General features: G+C 37.5%; 1 protein-coding gene across 1 annotated transcript in view; it reads left to right on the top strand.

Annotated features, from left to right (window-relative positions):
- The first annotated feature begins 270 nt into the window (after positions 1-270).
- HIVEP2 (HIVEP zinc finger 2) overlaps positions 271-19,872 on the top strand; it is an 87,992-nt gene continuing 68,390 nt past the window's right edge. Inside the window, exon 1 of the mRNA XM_038000794.2 lies at positions 271-385. The gene's annotated coding sequence lies outside the window, so the exon portion shown is untranslated. The remainder of the gene's footprint in view (positions 386-19,872) is intronic.

The following is a 19,872-nucleotide window of genomic DNA, read 5'->3' as shown; positions in this document are numbered from 1 at the left end:
CCACCTCCCAATAACAAACTCTTCTGTTCTCACATTTTGTTGTATTCTTTTATTGTTTTTTCTATGCGTGAACATTCATTTTACCCCAAACTGGAAAATTTAACTTAATTCCTAGCTGCTTTTGCTGTTTTATAGCTTTAAGTAGCACAGTAACTTAGGAAAAGATAGTATAATATCATAATAGTCTGGATTTGATTTTTGTGTTATTAATGTATAGATCATATATAATCATGCTCCAGTTTAAATGCAGTTCTTTGTTTTTTCCTCATTAGGTGGAGCCTTTGAATTTTTTAAAAGACCACAGTAATCAGATCTACTTGAAAAATTAAGTGAATTGATTTGGTTGGAATGCTCTTTTACCAATTCTTTAACATACAGCCACTAGGTAAGTCAAGCCAAGTGCTTTCTATATGGTTTGATTTCAAAGTGATTGGAAAGATTCCTCAAGCACAATATTAAATAAGCTTTGTGTGAAATTTTGACAGTAATTATTCGAGGCTCTTGAAACCTGTGATAGATGTTTTGGATGTTATCTAAATGAAAATATTCATATCTTTATTGCATTTTTGGAAATATCTGATTTTAGCTGAAGATTAGAAAATGTTGTCATTTATAGTTTGAAACCAGATTCTTTTATTTGATATATTAATGATGATTTGCTTGTTATAATCTTGAAGTAATGTAAAAATATCAGATTTTACTTTGAGTAAGGTTTTTATATGTAGTTTTATTGCATTTTGTCAGATTCACATCTAAGATGTAATGAACATTTAAAGTAAATTAGCATCTTTCCGTATTTTAATCCATTCTTGTTTTATAGAAATCATAGTTTCTGTAATAAGAATAGAAATCTTAAGGAAGGACTTGATTGATTCAGCTTCCTTGTTGTGCTGTGCTGCTGTGGAAAGCTCCTGGGGTTGACAACACATTAGTTACCAGGAGGAGTTTAGGCTTTTAGCAAATTATTGGTGCTGCCAACACAGAATTTAGTGGGAACAGGACTTTGGCTACTGTTAAAATGTCAGTATAGTAAAGCCTGCTCTGTCAAACAGATTTTTGGCATCAGAAATTTAAATGATACTGATTTTAGGGCTTGGTAATTTTAAAAAAAAAATCCAAGCAAACTCATGCTTTAATTAACCCTTTACACAGTAAAGAAAAATTGGGAAAAAGATTGTATTCCTAATTTAGGTCACAAGATTTGAATTTCTGAAATTCTAAATGTTATTCATGATTCTAAAATTGTACAGCTTGTTACTTAATTTTCCTCCAAATAAACTGGAGCTATTTTAAAACCTGATGAATGATAATGAACAAGATAGGAAAGTGTCTAATCATCTGGGAAGACAGCTTCTAAACCAAACCCACTAATAGTGTCTGCTTCACCTGTGAACATCTTAAGACAAGATGATGTGAGATGGTTTTTTAGTGATAATGTTGTACAGTTTATGCAGTGCCAATGACTACCCTAAGCTTTGTCTAAAATAATCTCCCTTGAGATAACTGCCTAAGAACTTGATTTGCTAGTGTAGCTTTTGAGCATCCAGTGAGTATAGAAATATCAAGTGTGGACATTCCAGAGACCCCTTTTCATTTGGCTTGTAAGGTTCATGATTCATTGTTTATTTGCAACCAGTAATTTTCATTGTTATGGGCACATGGTGCCGTTTGGAAAAAGTTTTGGATAATTAAAGGGATATAAGGCAGTTAAACAAAAAACCCATTAGGAAGACAGATATTTAGAAGTGTGAAAAGCAAGACCCTAATTTTTTCAGTAGCTATAATAGATGTTAGAAGATGAAAATTAATAATCCGAATCACTAACTTAAATGTCTTTGTTTGCCACATTTAATTTTCCATCTACTCAGAAGTTTGGCTTTTACAGTTATTTCCAAAGTACCCTTAGTGTTAAGTGACATCTAAATTGATGGTGCCTAATTTAAATTATGTTCAAGCAACTATTTTATCAGTGCCTCCTGAGAATGGACATGGCCTGGGCATTGAGTGCAGATGGCCTTCTTGCTTATTGCACTGTGAGTTCTGGACTCCTCTGGTTGAGTCAGCTCACTGGGGTCACTGTGCTATGAAACAATTGTTTTGCATTAAATAAGGATGCTGCTTAGTTCATAAGGCTCTATGAGGATTAAATACCTGGCAAGTACTAGGAGTTCATAGTAGTGGTTATGATGATGGTGATTAATAGGGGTAATAGTCATTGCAGTCACTGGTTAAATGTAACCAGAATTATATTTCATTTATCATGCGACTGATTCTTTAGCCTGTCAACATGGTCTTTACTCAAAGAGCTGGGTATATTTTCTCAATTAAATCAAATACGTATTTTGGTAAGGAAGCACTTCATATGGAATCGGTAAGCATTTTCATGATGCGTACGGAATACATAATCGGCAACTTCTTAGTGACTTTATCAATGAACCGGGCCCTGTGCATTAGCCCCAATGAGGATTTTTTCCAATATAACTTTTTTTTTTACAAATAATACATTTTAAAAATGTGCCCAACTCCTCCCACCACAAATTGGTAGTAAATAGAAAACAGTTTGTGAAGAAAGGAATGTTCTCATCCATAGAATATTCCTCCTTTTATGATACTTTTTGAAAAGTTAGTAAATACAAATTATTATTATTTTTATTTACAATAATGTTGCTTTGCATGTTCTGGCATTTTCCTTCAAGGAGTGAATGCTTTTGACCGGTCTTGACATTATTCATTTTAAAGTTGTATTAGCTGGAGTCTGGGCTTTTAAACACATGGGTGATCAGATTTATATGCTGTCACTACATTGGATATATTTATTTAGGAATTATGTAAGTGACATTCCTTCCTACAAAAAGAAGGTGAAAATTATTAAGAATCTCATAAATATTGAAAATATTGGGTTAAAGAGCAGTAATTAATTTGCTGAGAATTATATAATTATTACTGTTAGTAATTTTTGGAGTCAGACATCACTGAAATCTTACTTTAAATTAGGAAGTCCAAAATACGTAGTACTATGTTCTGTGGAAATTGCTGTATTTTGTGATTTCCCCAAACCTTTTCTTTATCCATTTATCTCTCCTTTCTCTTTGATATGCCTTTATATGCTTTTCTTATTATTACTTATACCAATTAGGAAAATGAGAAGGAAGAAAACCCTTTTAATTCATTCTATTTGGTTACATTTTAGCTGGTCTTATAACGATTTGATAAAGGTGCAAATTAGATTTTCTTTCTGCTATCTCCGGGTGTACTATAACTTCTGCCATCACAGATCATTCGGAGTAGACCTTACAAGTTTCAGTATATTGTGGCCTTCAAAATATTTCCTATTATACAGGGTTTCCTTTTATATTTTTATAGCTCTTCAGATGCATACAAATCTTCTGTTTAGTTACTTGTATTTTAAGATAACAGAAAAGGGTATCAGTATTTATGTTTGAGTATAATATTTACAAACTGATGTGAAAATGTGGACTTTTATGTATGCTCTAGATTTCTTCTGGCCTCCTTACAAAGACTGCCCTTTGTTTTGCTATTCTAGCTTAGGTGAGTGGAGCCCATTACTGTTAGCTTATTTGAACTACATGGCTTCATTTTTCCAAAATTATTTTCTTATTTTTTCTTATTCACAATTTGACTCCTCTTGCTTTGTTTTCAAGCATTTTACCTGGCTATACCTTCATTCATTCATGCATTCAGTAACTTTTCATTCACATATTCATCATTCCATCAGTTAGTATTAACTAAATCAGTAGTATGAGCAAATCCCATTTTGTTTCACAAGCATGCTCTAGCCATCTGAAACCCTGACTGAAGGCTTCTTTCATATCATTTCATAGTATTTCCTTCCATCTATCCTTCCTGTCCCCTTCAGTTTGCAGTATAGGATGGCTGTGTGAAGGAACCTCTCATTTTTCACTTTCCATGCAAAACCTACACAGTGGATCTTAGTGACTGATCATATGCCTTGTTTCTATGATGGCATGAATTAATATTTGTGTAATGCCCTACTCTCTGTCTACAGATGGCTTCCATGTACATTATATCATTTGAGGTAATAACAATTATGTAGTTATTACTCACACTTTATTTTGTGTGTAACGGACTGGAGGCTTCATAGTGGGGGGTTGGTTTTAGTTGAGTGATTTGCTTAAAGTCACAGCACTAGTGAGTCATAGAACCAGAATCCAACTCTGGTTCTCCCATTTTTGGCTAACATGTCAGTCACTGCCAAGTCACCGGTCTAGTTAACTGGTCTAGTGTTCAAATGTTGGAGCCTTGTGGATGTGGTCACTATGTTCTGTTTATTATGATCCACATAAAGAAATAGAAGCCATCCATATCAAAATTTGGGGGCAGAATCAAATCTTATAATTTTAGGGAATCTTGAGGTAGTCTAAGGAACAAAATGCTGTAGAAAGATGTGGATTGTAAATTTTCCAGACTTCTGTCAGATATCACCTTCTGGAAACCAAAACCTGATGATACCCACTGTTAAGTTTACCCAATCACTTCCCTGATCTGAGAATCTCATGATTTCCAAGCAATATCCCTTATGGATCAAGAATCACCTCTGAGTTCTGGTTCCCTTGGCAGTTGCAGTTTTCACTATAAATCCTTTAATTGGATATTGGACAAAGTCCCCCACATAGAGATCTTTATGTTTAAATCTGATATCACATTGACGTCTCACCCATGAATTGCCAAAAGAAAAATTTCCTTTCTTAATTGCATTTTCTACCTCATCTATTATTTGCATTTTGGGTTAATGCACTTTACTGATGTCAGAGTCTGGTTAGTAATTTTATTGTAACGTTACTTTCTTCATGTTTGAGCTCCTTTGCCTGCATCACCCCTTAACAATTGATACTTCTCTCATGCCACTTTTTGTATGCATTTTTGTACTTGCACATTATAATAATTTATGTGAGGTTTTCCTGTCATATGCCTGCACTGTAAGTTGCTTGTTTGTGTCTTCTTTATTCTTAAAAGTGGTGATTGAAAAATATAGTAGACATTTAATAAATATTTGTTAAGTTTAATAAAAATAATTGCTTGTGAGTTTTTCTTTTTTCTTTTTCTTTTTTGTTTTTTTGAGACAGAGTTTCGCTCTTGTTGCCCAGGATGGAATGCAGTGGCATGATCTCGGCTCACTGCAACTTCTGCCTCCCGGGTTCAAGTGATTCTCCTGCCTCAGCCTCCCTAGTAGCTGGGATTACAGGCATCCAACACCGTGCCCAGCTAGTTTTTTGTATTTTTAGTAGAGATGGGGTTTCACCATGTTGGCCAGTCTAGTCTTGAACTCCTGACCTCAGGTGATCTGCCCACCTTGGCCTCCCAAAGTGCTGTGATTATAGGTGTGAGCCACTGCACCTGGCCAAATTTCTGTTTTAAAATTCACTTTGGGGACTGAAAATCAATACCTGGACACAGATTTAATTTTAATTATATTTGTGAGATGAATCTGAAGTCTGATACTTATTAAATATCCAGAGCTGGGTCATAAGTACAAATTTATGAATTTTTTAGTGCAAAAATTGCTCTTAAAGTAAAATACTAACACACCCCTTCCCCACAGAGCAGAACAACCTTAAAAACCGCTACAGTCCCTGACCAGGAGGTCTCATTCTCCTTGTTTCTACTATGGCAACAAAAATAATTGACCTCTGAAAAAATTTAATGAGAAAAATTACATGTGGCCTCTGACTATGAGGGATTCCTGTGAAGGCAAGGCACAGCTGACCTTGACTGCAGGACAAAGGGGTCTGGGAAGCCCCTGAAAACCTTTGAGTAGGAGAGCACTGCAGTCAGAGCTGCACTTCAGGGAGATGGGTTGGGTTGGACCCTGTTGGATGGCGGGTGAGGTGGTGTGGGGGGCAGCAGTCACTCCAAGCACAGAAGCCACTTAGTAGGCACTTCCATGAATTCAAACAAGAGCTGTCACCTCATGTTGTGCCCTGTATATCTTCCCACACTTACATCACAGATGAAGGCACTGCGTCGCAGACCTCAGTGGACACTTGAATCCTAGGTTTAGGAAGTTCTTCCTGACTTCCTCCCATATCCCCCTCAGTTCCTTACTTCTCAGGTTTTGCATCATGGTGCCTTTGTGGCTGTGGTCCACTCAAATTGTTTTTCTTAGGACCCTCAACACTTCCACGGCTCACTGCCTCTGAGAATTGTCCTTGGATCCCAGGCATGCAAGGGCACCAGGCCTGGATCTGGCCTTTGGCACTTTGCCATTTGTACCCAGAGTACCTGCCGGTCTCCTGCTTACTGTGTGTGGTGGGAGAGCAGTGCAGTGTGAGGGTCTGGTTGGAGGGCAGCAATAAAGATTGACAGGTACAGACCATATGAAGGAAAGTGTGCAGGACACCAGTGTAGGGGCTGCCTGATTGGGTCTAGGGTGAGCTTGTGTGGATGTGCATGCATTCTGGGGTTAGGGAGCAGGAGGAAGCTGTCAGTGATGACTCTAGGCTTTGAGCTTTGGAGTTTGAATATCACTTTTAATAGAAAACATGAGGTGAAGAGAGAAGCTGGTTGCCTAGTAGTGTGATGAATTTGATTGTATACCAGTTGAGTCTGAGATAAATATAGATAAGAAGCATGTATTTTATACTATTTTACTTTTAGTTTTTCATGAAGGTTTATAGTTGGAAATAGAATTCACTGGAAGACTTCATCGTCTTCCTCTTTTTGCTGTTTTTTCAGCTCCTTAAATATTTCCCAAGAGCTTAGGATGGTTTTAGGTTTTCTTAACCTTCACCCTGCCAAAATCCCCCCACGAATTCACCTCCTCAGGAACATGTGTACATGTCAGAGTACTCTCAGCAGCCAGAAGTGTGCCTTCCAGCCTCTTAAAATAAAAACATACAGGAAAAATAGCTATCTTTTTCTTTTGAGGAGGATGATCATTGCCATCTCACGACTTGCTGAAATAGCACAGCAAAGAAACATTTTTTGGCAGGCTGGAACATCTAGGGAATGCGCAAATACATGCACTTCTCTTTTTCTCTGATATGTTTCATTGATTGAGGCAGTCTAGTTTGGGGAGATGGGGGGATTTTTAATTGAGCTTGGAAAAAAAGTACTAGCCATTTGTATCTAAAGTTACTATTTCAATTGGCGGTATTTCTAACAACAGAAAACCTTAGTTTCTTAAATTTGATGGTAGCAATGAGTTGATTGGTTCCAGCGTAATCTTTCCCATCCCCATCCACTGAGGAGTTTTTGAATTTCAGAAGAGATACTCTTGATTAAATCAGTTTAAGAGTATATAATGATCCTGTAATTATCATTTGTCATTACCTTGTGTACCTAATGATTAAAGCAAACATCTAATAACTATAGGTCAGTAAATATATTTTAGATCTTGAGCCATAAAAAGATTTCCATTAACAGAACGTTTTGTGCACAAATAAATTATTCATTGGCTGTAGCAGAGCTTAATTCTGTCATCATCCTTAAGTGGAAATTTTGAGGACACCAATCATCACAGACGCCAACACTCAGTTGGCTTGAGCCCCATTCTTCTTACATGGAACCTGAGCTTTTTTGGCTATTTTTAAAAGCTTTAGTTCATTTAAACTCAATGAATATTTATGGCATTTCTGCCATATGCAATGTAGTGTTTTGGTGCTGTGGAGGAATACAATGATGAGTAAGTCTGCATTTCAGCCTTCAAGTTGCTTATAAACCCTACCTAAAATAGAGATCAGACTAGTACATACCTGATTTGAATATAAGAAAACTTATAGTAGTGCCCTCAGAGATGTATAAATAAAATGTTTTGTGAAGAGAAAGAAATTATATCACTTTTCCTGTGGGTTTGCTTGGGTAGAGGGCTTGGGGAGAAGGAAGTATTTCCTGAGGACAGCTTTAAGGATGGGCAAGATTTTGATAGGTGGCAAGAATGATATTCACCTACGTAAAGAGTTGGGATGGATAAAGTTAGTGTGATTATGGAAGGAAAAGTAACATGGTATGTTTGGAACATAACATTGGTAAGTGAAGAGGAGACATGAAAGAAGAGGAAGGGAGGAACCTAGAGACCTAGAGAGTATAGAACGTCTGGAATGCAATTAGCACATCAATTTGATAGGCACTAGAAAAACTTTACCCACTTTTGAGCTAAGGAATCACATGATTGGGTTATAGTTTGAAAGATTAATCTGCTCACCACAGATGGTATCACCAAGAAGAATTGGAAAACCTGGAGGGAGACAAATTACGAAGCTGTTGGGATAGTCTCCATGAGAAGTAGTAAAGTTCTGAACTAGGATAATTGTAATAGGAACATAAAGTGGGTTTGGGAGAGACACTGTAGATGAATATTCTGTAGGCTTTGGCTTGGGATTGGCTGTAAAGGGTGGGAAACAGGAAGCAGTTAAAGATTCAACTTGATATCTGTTGTCAACTTTTTAATCAACTAACATTTATGGAAAGCCGGCCATGTGCAAGACATTGTGCTCAGTATTGAGATTAATAAGAATGGTCCTGTTCTCAAGTAGCTGGAAATTTAGTTGGGGATATAAAATATGTTCTCAGGCCAGGTGCAGTGGCTCATGCCTGTAATCCCAGCACTTTGGGAGGCTGAGGCGGGCAGATCACGAGGTCAGGAGTTTGAGACCAGCCTGGCCAACATGGTGAAACCCCATCTCTACTGTAAATACAAAAATTAGCCAAGCATGGTGGCATGTGTCTATAATCCCAGCTCCTGGGGAGGCTGAGGCAGGAGAATTGCTTGAACCCAGAAAGTGGAGGTTGTAGTGAGCCGAGATTGCACCACTGCACTCCAGCCTAAATGACACAGCAAGACTCTGTCTTTAAAAAAAAAAAAAAAAAAAAAAAAAAATGTGCTCAACTAAAATCCAGAGCAGGCGATGATTAGTGAGATAATGGGAGTTGAGCAAAGGTTATGAGAACACAAGAGAGACTGGCATTAATTCTGACACTGCAAAAGTGGGGAAGTTGATTGGGGGAAAACACTTCGTCTGGGCCTTGAAGATTACATAAAAGATTCCAAAGTGCTTTAGCTGTCAGAAATGTAGCTGGAAAACTAAAAGAGGCAAGTCTCAAGGAAGCAAAGGAAGGAGGAGCTTGCTAACAAGAGGAGCTCTTACTTGAGTGCATAGGGTATGTCAGATCTTGAGCTTAGAGTCTTATTTTAAGGGAATGTTCAGCGTATAATGCTGCAAAGTCATCATCAATGTTGTGATCTAAGAAAGGACCAATGGATTTGGCAATTTAAGAATGCCATGTGAATTTGAAGAGGTTTCAGTATAGAAATATAGCTGAAAACACAGGCAAACACAGGGTGAAAACATTCTAAAGGTTATTACTTGAGTACATAATTAAGTACACTAGTGAGGAAAAGACAGGTGTTTCTGTGATTTCTCCTTAATGGGCAAAGTTTAGATAAGCCTCAGAAGATCTTTATGCTTGGGTTTGTCTTAGAGGTGTCATTTGAGAATGTGCTAGTCCTGTGAAGTCTTTGCACACTTTAAAATACTGCAAAAAATGTTAGACTCCCAGATTATTTTCTTGCAATTAAAAGATCTCCACACTCACTACTAACTTTCCTACTCCTCCCTGCTACGTCCTTCCTCCTTCCCACTCCTTCCCTTTGGGCACCAGCTGACAATGGTGAGCACACTTGCCACACCCTTGGCTTAGGGTCAGGGAAGTCCTCGGGCTCTCCTTGGCGCTTTTCCCATCTGGAGGGAGATTTCCATGGAGAACAATCCAGGGAAGTGCATGCACGTGCGTGTGCACACACAGACACACACACCCGTTCTTTTCCTGTCCTCAAGGATATTTATGTGCCAATACATAGACAAAACACACAGTCATATGCAGGCACACTTTGTCACACCCAACCTGAGGAAACACAGGACAGGGGTGCAATAGGCTAGCAGAAGGTAATAGGGATACTATTAATAATTGAACCTTTAGGAATAATGATAGAGCTTGTTAAAGAAAAATTCAGAAATTGCTTTGTAAAGATGAACAGCCTATTATTATAGAATGTAAAGGGGTGAAATTTATATCATGCTTATGTTTAGTTGGTTTCTGTTTTTTCAAGCAATTATGTAGCCAACTGGGCTTGATAAAAGAACTTTCACAGAGGTACCCATATTATTAAAAAGGGGTATTTTAAATTATATCAAACAATCCTATAATTTAACAGGAATAACAAGAGAGAAATTAACAGGAGTAGTAGAATGGAAGAAGGAACAATTGCTCCTAAACCCCACAAAGGCACAACAGTATATGAGTATGGAGAGTGAGTGTGTTTACAATCATTCGTTCACTCATTCATCCATTCACTTGATCACTCAATCAACAAACGTTTGTTGAATTCCTGTTTTATCCCAGACTGGGGGCTGGGAGATATAGCTGAGTAGAGAAAACAGGCAAAATTTTAGATAAAATACATCCTTCTTCTAGGAAACTAGCCAATGTAAGTCAGCTTTCCTGTTTTATAGGTAGACAGCTTGTTTGAAATTACATTTATGAGGTGAGTATTATATATTAATGTTTCTACCTCACAAAGCTATTCTCTGCCACTAAAATGTGCTTAGCCTGCTAAAGTACAACAATCTAGCTGTCAGGTTCATGGTAGTATGAATTCTCAGAGCTTCTGAAAAAATTGCCCTGCATTCTTTTCAGGCTTTACCTATTACAGCATTGGGATTCCTTTTCCTTGAGAATTGAAGTGGTAAGATGTTTTATTAGGCTGATTGTCTCCTTTTCTATGGGAAGACCTGGGATACATAGGGTTAGTATGTTTGTTCATCTGTGCATGTAAATATCGTCAGGGAATTCCCCCAAATATGGGGACATCTTCCGCCTTTGGAAGCAGTAGCAAGATATTTCAACCAGTGATCATGGTTGGAATCATGAGGGACTGTTGAGACTGGGAGACCTACGCCAATCTCTTAGGTCATAGTAAACCTGAGTGTAGTGATATGTCCCTTCCCAGGTAATACTTTATCCTTTATTATTATTACCTCTCCTTGCCTCGTTTTTATCATTTTCTTCATTTCTTTCAACTAGTGATTGTGGCGAACAGATTTGTGCCTTGCAGGATTTATTCTGTGTTTATTTTAGCTTAGTTATGTTGCATGAGAAAACAAGACCATCACTTTTTCCTCATATTTGCTTTGTAGCACATATTCAAGAGTATTTGAGTCAAGTGTAACATGCCACTAAGTTTACCTCTGTCTTAAACAGTCAGAAATTCAAATTGACCTAAGAGACCTGTGGGACTTTTGTCATAGAACTGTTAAGTTTAAGTTCGTTTGTTTCTAAAGCAAATGAAAAATATATAGATATGTGCATAAATGGCAATCATTTTTATGTCAAATATAAATTTTGAGTTTTTGTAGTTGAACATATTTTGGAGTTACTAGAATATTTGAATTGAGCTATTTGTAAATGTAGGAGTTTATTTTTAGAAAACCCCAACCCAAATTTAAAAGTAGTTGACAAAGATAAAATGTTCATGTGGATTTGTGTTTATCGTTACAGAGAAAAAAGTTAATTTGACTTTGGTATTGTTTTCTAAATAGTATGCATTTGTGCCTACACTGTCTTCTAAAGCATGTATATTTTATTATACCTTGTATCTGTGGCCTTGGAGGAGAGGACAGAAACTGGTCTGATGTGTGCATCTAGGTTTTTTATTTATTCATTCACTCATTCATTTCTTCATTCAGGATAGGAATGGTAAGATACTGGTCTGTGACTTGTATTTTTCATTCTGATAAATATAAGATAGATTAAATGTAACTGGGAAATACAGTATTAATGGGGAGGTACTAAAGATATGAAAACTTAAGGTTGAAAGGGGATGAAAAGTTGCTATCTATCATTTTAATAAATTATTATTTAATTATAAAATTTTCTTTGATTGTTTTTGGCCAAAGGGATATAGTCTTTAAAAAATATCTAGAACTATATCTGTGCTTTTAAGTGTGTGCTTTGTGAACCTTTACCAGCTGACAGGAACAAGAGTTGAAATACTTCCATATTTGCTGGGCACACTGCCTCACACCTGTAATCCCAGCAGTTTGGGAGGCCAAAGTGGGTGGATCACTTGAGGCCAGGAGTTTGAGAGCAGCCTGGCCAACATGGCGAAACCCCGTCTCCACTAAAAATACAAAATTTAGCTGGGCATAGTGGCGTGTGCCTGTAATCTCAGCTACTTGGGAGGCTGGGGCAGAATGGCTTGAACCCTGGAGGTGGAGGCTGCAGTGAGCCGAGATCATGCCACTGCACTCCAGCCTGGCCTACAGAGGAAGACTCCATCTCAAAAAGAAAAAAGAAAAAAAAAAAGAAAAAAAGAAAACAATATTTTAGTATTTATAGAGCGGGAGTGTCCAATCTTTTGGCCTCCCTGGGCTACATGGGAAGAATTGTCTTGGGCCACACATAAAATACACTAACACTAACGATAGCTGATGAGCTGAAAAAAAAAATCTCATAATGTTTTAAGAAAGTTAACGAATTTGTTTTGGGCCTCTGTCAGAGTTGCCCTGGATTGCACATGGGCCATAGGTTGGACAAGCTTAGTTTAAGAGTCTTGATATAAGTTTTTATTCTTAAGCTATTTAAACATACACATAATGGAAATTTCTCCTAAACCAAGAATTATGTAATAAGCGATATTTTGTTTTAAGGAGCTTAGATACTTTTCAGATATTGAAAATAAATTTCTAAATCAAATACATGATAATTGTGTTTTTTGAAGAAACATCGCTGCTCTGTTTAGTGTGGAAGATCTGTTCACTTAGATTTTACTTAGAATATAGAAGCAAACTAGTGGATGAAGATAATTAATTCATTTATTTGAAGATATTTATTGCTTTATTTTAAATTTATTAAATTATAATCATTTATTATTTTTATTTTACATATGCCCTTTCTATATACATATGTTTGAAGCATTTTGGAAGTCTGCCCAAAAAATTAAAACAATTTTATTTTAAGGTTGGCATCTTAAATTAATTAATTAAATTCATTATTGGCACTTTAATTATTCTTTAGAACAGATGCAATTAGTTAACATTTTCTGGAGAACACATTTTTAAATCTTTTTAACTCATGATAACATTTTTAGTCACACTCTCTTAGATGCCTTAGAGAATTAAGTTTGGAAATGTTCTGTACAATTTCTGTAATGTTTATTAAAAATAGATGTGTTTGAACTTACACATTTTATAATAATGTATAAAATATAAGAATGATTCTTGATAACTGAATGATTTCTAAGTTTTATTTTCTAATATTATCAAAACCTTAATAAGAGATTTCTAAATTGAAAAATATCAGTATCATGGCAACAATGTGAGTAGTTAGCTGTGGTGGAAGGGCTCATTGATTAACTGGAAAGGTCGTTGGTTGAAACATCAGGAAACTGAGGTTCTTGCTCTGAATTTCATAGAATAGCTTGCAGAGCTTGGGCAAGCAACTCAACCCTTCACTGTTTCACCACTCAGCCTCTTGCTTTTGGGGGTGTGTGATGTGTGTGTGTGTATGTGTGTGTGTGTGTGTGTGTATGTATGTATGTAACCGGACTTTAGTATGTATCTGCAAAACCTCTAAAATTATTTCTTTATTTAAAACATGAAAATCAAGACCCCATAGAGATCTTTAAACAAATACTGATAAGGATTACTGTGGGAGTCAGTCCCTTAATCCAGATATCTAGGAAATATCCTTCCTCTAAACTTCTAAGTGTGAAGGGCCCAGCTCTATGGAAGACGTTCATTGTGCTCATGTAAATTATTAGGAAAAAAAAAAAAAAAAAACTTGCTACAAGACTTATCCTCCAAGTTTAAGAAATGGATTGTGAGCAAAAATGTGAAAAGGCACTTTCTGAATCTTCATTCATTCTCTCTGGCCTCTGTGGCCATTCTTCCTCCTACTTGACCTGAATTTTAATGGCAGGTAGGGAAACGCCTTCTACCGGCTCCAGAGGTGTGGAGGTGGTGAAGTGTAAGGTGGGTTATAAGCCAAGAACCTTGGAGGCAGGAAGTTATAAAAAAAGATGAAAGAGGGGTAAACCAAATATCAATGGTTCTGTCTATAAATGTATGGACTTTATTGGTTTCAAATTGCAGAACCACCCCTCTTTCACCCCTAGTTGTATGTGTTATCACTCACTGATATACCGCTATGGTTTTGTAGCTGGCCAAGATGGGGCAGAAGATTTCCAAGTTGGTCAATGAAGTTGTAACTGTTACCTCCCTAGCCTCTGGGACTGGATCTGAACCATTGTGTTACATGGCTACAAAGTATTAGCCATAAACTTTGTGAGATTCTGAAGAAGAGTGGAAGCGAAAAACCTGATGGAACTGCTTTGGTGACAGTCTTGAAGGAGAACTGGTTATAAGCCAAGCTTGACTTGGACCTTACGAACACACAGCTGGGGAGGGTCATTGCCGCCAGTATTTGTGGGGCCTCTGGGGCAAGAGTTCAAATGGAGGCCCACAAAGATTCTTAATTTGATCAGTAATAAAATCTTTATTTGCACAGAACATGAAGTTGCAGGGATTTCGTCTGAATTGTTCACGTTGTGGATTTGATGAGAATAATTTTCTGGCTCATTTTTATTGTTTTGGACAGTAGTTAAATCTTTATTAAATAAATAATTTCTAATGTCCTGTTAGTGAATTTTATATGGGTCATGCTTGACAAGTCCGCTTACTTTCATTATTTGCAGCTTTAAAATTTAAACAGACTGACTGTTTTTAGCTTTTCTACTGCTTCTTAAAAATCTCTGCTTTTTAAGTTTTTGACCTCCAAAAAAGTAGCTACATATACTAAGGTGTCGACATGTACGCATTCTCAGTGGCCTAAAGGATTTAAGCATGTACTGTAATTGTATTCAACATATACAAAATATCAGTATATTTTCATCATATATGTAAATTAGAATAAGTATAAAAATGTTTTAAGCTAATTTTTAAAAAAGGATTTTTCTTACAAAATATCCAAAATCACGTGCTAAAATTGAAAGGTAAATAAATCTATATCACAATGAATGAATAAAACATTTAAAATTCAAAATTATTTAAATACAGCTGAAGCTTTTTAATTTTTTTGAAATTGAATGAAATCGTTAGCTGTCTTTACAGAAGCAAAACTATTCACAAGTTTATTTTTAGTGTCCATTTTAGTTGCTAATGTAAAGAATTGGCATCATGCTTCATGCAGGTTATTACGTCTTTACAAATTTAAGAATAAGAATTGTTTAATTGCAATACTCTTCAAGTGCCATGTGCGATTGTTCCAAATGCTGCTCTAATTATTAACGATTCTAGAACCACTGATCAAAGCACAAAGAGAAACCAGGAAAGGGATACTTGGCATGGCTACACTTGTTATGCAAGAATCTGTTGCGTGTACACCATCTGAGAGAAATGACTCTTAAGTCTTTTCTTTTACCTAAGCGTTAAGTCTTTTCTTTTACCTAAGCGTTAATGCTGCTTGAATCTTCTCTGCTTTGGAAATGATATCTATCTCTACACTCTGCAATGTCACAATCCACTAACCTTCAGGGCATTCAAACTCAGTTACTCTGTGGTGCAAAGAGATTGGGCAAGAGAAGCATTTCCCTGGGGGCTTAAACCCTTGTCGCAGGGTTTAGGGTTACAGGATATCTGGATGCCTATGATAAAGGTGCTGTGGATTTTTCAGTGAATTTATTTGTGCATGTTTGTGATATGCAGGCTTTCTAAAGTGTGGGACCCATGGCAAGAACCCCTCTTGCCTGGAAGTATGGACTCTGCTGTCTGTGGGGGCATCTGGGCATTAGCATTCTTACTGCGGGCGCCATCTGCAGAGGCGGCAGAGGGGATCCTTCCTGAGGACGCTAGGGGGAGCTGGTGCAAGAAGGAAGCCATGGCAGATGGTGTTGTGACTGGCTGTCAGACTGCCTGTGGACTCTTCTAAGTCTCCCTTGCTGGAATCCTAGATATACTTAGTTGGGACTTTTTAAGGGGGCTGGAGGTCCTGTGTGAGCAGGTGGGGCTGGAACAGGAGCTGTGGTTAATTGGTGTTAATCCCACTTCTTATGTATTCGCCTGTAGGCTGGTAGGGCTTGATAGTGTTTGGGTAACTCATTTCCAAGTCAATAAGTGTTCCCTCCTTCACTTGGAGAGGAATGAGGAAAGACACTTCTATCCTGTAAATCTGTTTTTCTCCACACAGTTGGAAAGAATAGGAATTGCTTTCTTTCTCTTTGTGAATATTCTCTGTGGAGGGAGCCAGGGACACAATGCAATCATTGATCTGAGATAATAGAATTATAAAGGGATTTATTATTTACCTAGGCTGGGGTAACCACAAGTGGACAGAATTCAGAAAATTTGGTTGAGAAAAAAGCTGTATTTCATTAATCTCTAACAAGTTCAGCACTTCCTTCATTATTCATGTAAGCAACAAATGACAGTAGTTTCGGCAGTGTCAGTGACGTTGTCACCAATAGAAATCACAGACAGTTTCATATCACATTACCGTTGTGATTCATATCTCAAAGTATCTTTATGATTATGATTGCTCCGAATTATGGTGAATATTAGACCTTTACTATATCTTGTTTTTAATTATTAATAAAGAATCATGTACATTACTGTCAACAAGTTTGCTTCGAAAGTGATTTTCAGATACCTATATTCATGATAATTAGTTTCCTTTGTAATCCAGCGTAGTTTAAAACGTTCTGCTAAGAATGAGCCCGCTTCATCAGACTGCTAAGGAGGTCATGGCAGCCAAAAGACTCCAAAGGTCTGCTGTGGATGAAATCCTGTGTTTAACTGTAGATTAAGGCTTTAGAGCATGAGAGGTACTTAAGGTCATATGGTGGAGCAGGAATTAAAAGTAGCGTCTTTCCTGAACTGTGTGGCCTCCTGGCACCTCAACCCTGGTCTTAGTGCCAAGGGAGTGAGTGCCTTTGGCTTCTTCAATGAGTACTCTGATTATAATGAAGTCCAAGCCAATTTCTGTCTTTGTTTGTGCTTTGCTGGTCTGTGGTGGCCTTCTCCCCACCCCTGCTTTCCAGGCCTGGAGGTGGTGGTGAGGTGTGGTAATCTCCAGCCATGCCTGCCCCTACGTCCCATGGCATCACAAGGCATGCTGTCCTGTGACAGCTAAGGGGGAGTCAACAGAAACAATAGAATATTTAGCCTTTGCTTGACCCAGTTTTGGTGGTGGTGTTTCAAACAATCTGGGTATCCTCATATTATCAGGGGAAATCTCTCAGCCAACCCAGTGGGCTTTCTTAAGTTAATTTAGGAACTCATGTCACATTATTTCCTCCTCACTATTAGGCTAATAGATACCTGAAATATCAACCGAAAAATACAGAGTTAATAGCTAGTATTTAGAGTTCACTTCCTAGTGCCATTTTTAAATGCCGTATAATTCTCTTAACAACATTATTTTTATCCCCATTTTATGGATGAAAAGACTGAGGCACGGAGAGGTTAGATAACTTGCCTGATGATATTTGTATGTCTGGTAAGTGGCAGAGATGGGACTGAAAGTAAGGATTCTGGCTCCATGGGCCATTATGCTACATGTCCAGTTACTACTTTAATGCCTTAAGCCATGGTTGTCCAATCTGTCTTTGGTTTGGGGTTAGACTAGGAATGAGTATATCTGGGATGAAGAGAGCCTTTGGAATTTTTTTTTTTTTTTTAATGTAGTCCTAGGAGAAACTCTTCCCAGTCTGCTGGAGCTGTCTCTGAGAGGTACTATGTCATTTGGTTCAAAGTCTGTTCGGCTTTCTTCCCTTGCTTGTATATATTCAGGCAATATGGGGAAGGAAAAATATGTTCATACCCAAAAAGTTTAGTAATGCTGCAAAATGCTAGATTTGGATTGACTCTGGCTCCATTTCAAGGACATGACAGTGCCTTGATCTTTGCTTTTGAAGCCTTCTTGTCAGCAACATTGGCAAGTATACCTTTGAAAATTTATATGTGAATTCTTGTGTTTTGAAAAAAAAAAATGTTTGTTAGTGTTTCTTTTCTTGAACACTAGTTGACGCTTCGCCAGCTAGTTAAAAGTCTGCAAATCTGAGTGCTGGCTGAGAAGCTAAGCTTGCTATAACCAGTTATCCCCAGATGGCCAGATTCTGTTATGTACCACTTTTATAGATGCTCAGTGGTTGCGTACATGGGGTTATTAGGTGTACTGTTCCACTTGTTTTTGCCAGGCATGCACAGTACATTATTTGATAGGCTGAGACAGATGGTATAGCTCAAATGAGCTCAAATGAAAATGATGAGGGAGAAAAGAAAGTGAAAAAAAAATAGAAAAAGGGCATTTGATTTTCTAATTCACATTTCGGAAGTGAATTTTAGCGTCTGTGATTGACTAATAAATGCAGTGTTGCTGTAAGACTTGAATTCATGAACGTCTGTTTAAACAGCTATAACTGAGTAATCAGCAGGAAGCAACCTTTTCCTTCATGGATGCTATCCCAAACTTCATGGGGTCTCCTCCAGATCTGAAAATGTTTGGGCCACTGAAAGACATCAAAAATAGATCTGGATTTTTCAGAGTATGATATACCACCATCAATACCAACCAAAACAGAAAAATCCCAATTATATTTTTAAACTGAAAGAGAGGGAGGGGAGGTGGTGGGGATAGAGAGAGAGAGAGAGAGAAGAGAGAGCGAGCCTGGTAAAGTAGTGGTGATAAGGACAATCAGTCTTCGTACAGCTGCTTCCTGACATTTCTGCAAATTGTTGTGGAAAAATTAATGAAGGTTAGATCAGTAATGGTTTCAAGCTTGGCCAGTGGAAAGTATGACAATGTTTCCATCAGCAATTAAATTGGGCTGCTTTCTTTTTTCTATAGGGGAAGTGGTATGATGTATGTTCTCCACAGGAAATGGAAAACGGCAGCTGAACTGTGTGTGAGCCCAGGTATGGAGGAGCGCTTGGAGTGCTCCAGCCGCCTCTTCTTGATTAGCACCACAGATTTGCATTTTTCTGCTGAAAGGATTTTGCTATACAACACGCAGAAATCCTTCCTTTAAAACAGAGTGAGAATCTTGGGATTTTATTGCACGGACACAGATATACTGTGAATCTAAGCTTTGGGAGCCAGAAAGTGGAACTTATGACAAACAGAAAGTGAAACTCACCTATCTAATTTTATTTTTCAAGCTGAAGGTAGTTCAGTACAGGCCCTGTTCACATCCTGTGTAACCCTATGGGATTTTCCCCAGTATTAGTTAAAAATTTTCCCATAGGGTCACACAGGATGTGAATTAAAGTAAACACTTAACAAGCATGATGAAAAGGAAATTAACTTTCTAAATGGTCCTTTCACCGTTAACATCCTGAGTAGTTACTAGAAACATGGGAAAGGATCACTTCAGTGTCTCCTTATCAAGTTGTTACATTATAGTAGAATATATGAATCTTCCCTGTTATATATGAAATGTATTTCCTTGTATGTGAAACTTAAATTTACAAAAGTACTTTTCCTTTTGGAAAACATTAAAAAGCTTAGCCAAAGTCTGTAGATTGGTTCTTCATAGCCTTTTCTGGGGTAGAAGTTTATAAACCCCTTTAAAATTCATAAAAGCTCCTGACTCTTTTTACCCAGGAAAATGCATATAGACACAACATTTTGCAACGTTTTTGAAGTTTTGCATATCTCTTACATAGACCTTGAACCCTAAGCATTTTCCTTTTTTCTTTTTTTAAAATTTGAGACAGGGTCTCACTCTGTTGCCCAGCCTGGAGAGCAGTGGCGAGATCACAGCTCATTGCATCCTGGGCTCAAGCAATCCTCCTGCCTCAACCTCCCGAGTGGCTGGTACTACAGGTGCACACTACCACA

The sequence above is a fragment of the Chlorocebus sabaeus genome, chromosome 13 (genome assembly GCF_047675955.1).
Source record: "Chlorocebus sabaeus isolate Y175 chromosome 13, mChlSab1.0.hap1, whole genome shotgun sequence".
NCBI lineage: Eukaryota > Metazoa > Chordata > Mammalia > Primates > Cercopithecidae > Chlorocebus > Chlorocebus sabaeus.
The sequence above is the reverse complement of the archived record's forward strand: the minus strand, read 5'-3'. Positions and strand labels throughout refer to the sequence as shown.